This window comes from Procambarus clarkii, chromosome 44 (genome assembly GCF_040958095.1).
Source record: "Procambarus clarkii isolate CNS0578487 chromosome 44, FALCON_Pclarkii_2.0, whole genome shotgun sequence".
NCBI lineage: Eukaryota > Metazoa > Arthropoda > Malacostraca > Decapoda > Cambaridae > Procambarus > Procambarus clarkii.
The window spans coordinates 8625185-8629761 of record NC_091193.1 but is presented as its reverse complement, the minus strand read 5'-3'; positions in this window follow the sequence as shown (position 1 = coordinate 8629761).

Below are 4577 nucleotides of genomic sequence, written 5' to 3'. Positions count from 1 at the left end.
GTAGGAGCAATTGGCTGGCACCTTCTGCCACCCAACGGCACCCTCGAAGGTGCCATACGAGCACCTCGTATGGCACCTTCATACGAGAATTAAAAATTGTGAAAGCTATTCGAAAAGTCTAATATTCCACCTTGTAATTTACCTGTCTGATGCTATGTTTCCTTTGTTTAGTCACAAAACATAGGGTCGTCCGACACCATTAATGACAGGTCCTGTACATGTTGCTTATGTTCTCTGAGATTGCGTCGTGTAGCCTGTATCCAGCGTGAGGTCATATCTTTCTCCATTATATTTTCCGTGGGTCACAGAACAGGTGTTGGATGAGGGACGGATGGCATTGAGAAATGAGTTGAAATGTAATGAACGAATTATGTAATGTTGATATGATAATAACCAAGTTGTGGAAGTGAGAAAGAAACGAGAGAGAAGGGAATGAGAGAGAGGAAGGGATAAGGAGGGAGAGAGAAAGGGTGAAGAGGGGTAGGGGAGGGAGGGAGAGAGAGAGAGAGAGAGAGAGAGAGAGAGAGAGAGAGAGAGAGAGAGAGAGAGAGAGAGAGAGAGAGAGAGAGAGAGAGAGAGAGAGAGAGAGAGCAGGAAGGGGGATGGGTAGTTGGACTTCAGGCTGGGATCGGAGCCTGTCATGGTACGTCGGTAAGTGCCTGATGGATGGACCATCACGGCCTCCCGATTGATGGAAGGAAGAAGATGGGCTGATGCAGTGCTGGGTGGGCGGAGGGTGGAGGAAGGGCTGCTGCAGTGCTGGGTGGGCGGAGGGTGGAGGAAGGGCTGCTGCAGTGCTGTGTGTGTGTGTGTGGTGTGGTGTGTGTGTGTGTGTGTGTGTGTGTGTGTGTGTGTGTGTGTGTGTGTGTGTGTGTGTGTGTTTACTTGCTAGTTTATGCTTGCAGGATCAAGTTTTAGCTCTTGAGCCCTTCTCCTCCGCCTTATTAGCCGTCAGTTGTTTAATGCAGTGACTCCTGACCTATTTCCCTGTCATATCTGGTTTTTAAAATTATGATTGGAGTTCACCTCTTTAGTTCATGCTATTTTTCCTACTGTTACGTTAAAGAAAAGACTTTTTGTCAACTTTATGGTTCGTCCGAGTCTCAAGCTCCCATCCATGCCATCTTGTACAGTACTGGTGGTCAGTGTAAACATTTCTTCGTCTTTTTTCCCCACTGTCAATCTCCCGAAGTATTTTATATGTCTCTGTTATACCCCTCCTCTGTCTGTCTGTCTGTCTGTCGTCGTCAGGGTGCTAGAAAAGTGTTATTTATATATAAAAACATATCAATTATATTTTAACAATTTATATATAAAACATATCAAGTATATTTTAACAATTTAAATATATGAGATATCAAGTATATTTTAACAATTTATATATATAAAGCATATCAAGTATATTTTAACAATTTATCCGAGTTATATAGTTACGAGATATTCACTTTTGTTTTAGATTTGTCCTTTAATACTCTGCATTTTGCCCCTAATCATGAATCAGTCGTTTAAGGCAGCGTCTGGGATGATCTAGACGCAGGTTCGAATCCTCGTCACGGCCCTTGTGGATTTGTTTACAATAAGTATTCATTTATTGTGAAGAGAAACATGCCACGAGGATGAGAGCAATATTTTCATCGGGACATGAAACAATGTTTGAAATTGAAATTGAAATAAGTTTATTGAGGTAAAATACACACAAAGGGATGAGGTAGCTCAAGCTATTCTCACCCCTTTCAATACATCGTGTTTATACATATATAGACACGGTGTTTGTAGGGAAAAGTTTAGTCGGTTCACAACTGGTTGATCCCAGGTTCGATACCCTAAGTGAGAGCAGCGTTTGGGCACGTTTCCTTACCCCCCCCCCCTAGCTGTACATGGGATCTTGGGAGTTAGGCAACGAGTGTGGGGAAGGTTAGGTTAGGTGAGGTTTAGGAGGCTCTCAATAAGCTTAACAAGCTTCCTGTTACCAACAATAGGAACCCATATTAAGCTACAGATATTGACCGTAAATTAATAAAGGTAACTATTATATATAATCACCCTTCATTTGTATAGGAAATTATGCAACATAACCCTTACTGTTTAACAATGAACTTTACATTTCATTTCAATGTGTTCTTTACCAAGCATTGTCAGCTTCGTTATGTTGTTGTTGTTGTTGTTAAAGATTTAGCTACTCAGGACGAAGTGTCCATGTAGCACGGGCTATGGTGAGCCCGTAAAAATGTACTGTTTATTTACCAATAAACAGTCTGACTTTAGTTGGTGTGCCTCTTCAATGTCTAGCCCCGTTGTCGGCGTTTTTTTTTTTTTTGAGTAAAGAGGAAGGAGAGGCATAGGTGAAGGGAAGTTTAGAAGTGGGAAATACAGTGAGAGGTATGAAAGCAGGCGGGCTGTCCGCCTTGCTGACACGATGTGTGGGTGTTGGCAGGTAAGCTAGGCTTGTCGGCGTGAGGAGTGGGGGGGCTTGGTGGGCAGCTGACGGTGTGTAATGCTTGATAGGATTGATTGATTGATGAAGATTAAGCCCCCAAAAGGTGGCACGGGCATGAATAGCCCGTAAGTGGAGGCCCTTATGAGCCATAACCAGTATCAGTAGATGATACTGGAGATCTGTGGAGGCGCGACTGCACCCTGCGTGACGGGAGATGTCTCCCGTGTTGATAGGATGACAGATCGAATGTCCTTTTTTGAGCCTTGCTTATTAATTTTGCTGGAGAACTCTGTCTCTTCCTCGTGTCTGTTTCTTTCCTCTCCTGATCTGCTGTTTGGATGAGGCTTCCTGACGACTCTGTTCCGATTTCGAATATCCTTTCGTTTGGCATTTTTTTGTTCTGATGGAGGGTGAGTTGAGACTTATTATTATTATTAAAATCTTTATTGACAAAATTAATTACAATTTTGCCTAATCTGAGGATTTTGATAGTCTTATTAAAGTGAGGATAATGCTGGTATTCACTGTCACGCAGGGCAGAGGGTCATACATAAGACAATAGGTCTAAATGAGTTGAGACGGCAGTCAATCTCTCTCGCCCGTAGAACTGGGGTTGCCAACGTGTTCAAGCCAAGGGAAGCTTGTATGTCAAACCCTGTCTTCGTTGCTGAGTCTGATCTCGACGGATTGACGGTTCTTAGGGGTAAGAGAGTGTGGGATGTATCCAGGAGGCACACCTGGAATAGCCTAGTGGTCGGCCGAGCGGACAGCACGCTGGCCTTGTGATCCTGGGTTCGATCCCAGGCGCCGGCGAGAAATAATAGGCAGAGTTTCTTTCACCCTATGCCCCTGTTACCTTGCAGTAAAATAGGTACCTGTGTGTTAGTCAGCTGTCACGGGCTGCTTCCTGGGGGTGGTGGCCTGGTCGAGGACCGGGCCGCATGGACAATAAAAGCCCCGAAATCGTCTCAAGATAACCTCAAGATATTGTGGAGTTCCCTGAATTGTGGCTCCACGGTGGGTGTAGAGGCTTCATAGTGGACGAACATTTTGTATGTGTTTGTTTTATGTAGACGCCATTTATCTTTCTGAGACTCGTGAGGTGTTGTTGTTAAAGATTCGCTACCTGGAACAAAAAATTCCAAATAGCACGGGCTATGGCGAGCCCGTTGTGGATGATTCGTGAGGTGGGCGACCAGGCCCGAGTTGGACAGTGATGGAAGGACGGGCTCCTTAGCCCCTGACTATATTGGGCAATGTCTTAGTCTACCCGACTAAGATATTATTTTGCTGGAGTCCCAGCCATATTGGTATTATCTTAAATGAATGTGCAGACATTGCCATTAAGGAGACAGCCCACACTTGTCCTATTTTTGAAATAGGCATTTCTTATTCAGACTTCTACCCAGTCATTCATTCCTCAATCTGAGACCGCTGGCAGGGTCGCTAATCTGAGGTTACAGGTAACTAACTGCTTACTCTGAAAAGTAACATATCCCACTGTCCTTCCTCCTACCGCCGTAATAGACGATGGAAACGGCTTTGGCTAGGTTACCTATTGACCATTCATACTTAACTCAGGGACATGTGATGGAACGCCGCCCTGCTTCTTACTGTCTAAGCTGCTTAGTCAGACACCCCCCTTGTGGAATGTCCAAATTTTCAGGAAGATTGGTTTCCAGGTCTTGTCTGAAGACTTGGTTTCCAGGTCTTGTCTGAAGACTTGGTTTTCAGGTCTTGTCTGAAGACTTGGTTTCCAGGTCTTGTCTGAAGACTTGGTTTCCAGGTCTTGTCTGAAGACTTGGTTTCCAGGTCTTGTCTGAAGACTTGGTTTCCAGGTCTTGTCTGAAGACTTGGTTTCCAGGTCTTGTCTGAAGACTTGGTTTTCAGGTCTTGCTTTTCGAATGTCCCTTAACAAAATCGTGGGTGAATCTGATACCTTTGATATCACTCGCCTTATGCGTTTTTGTTCATGTATTAGCATCCTCAGTGATATTTAGCGCCTTGGGAATACCCAGTGACACTGATGGTGCTACAGAGATTACCTAGCTTGGTGCCTTCTTTTGATAGTTACTTACTTTAGATGGTGTGACAAGTTAGGGGTTTTTCAGTAGTTTTCATCATTTAAATTTAGTGATAA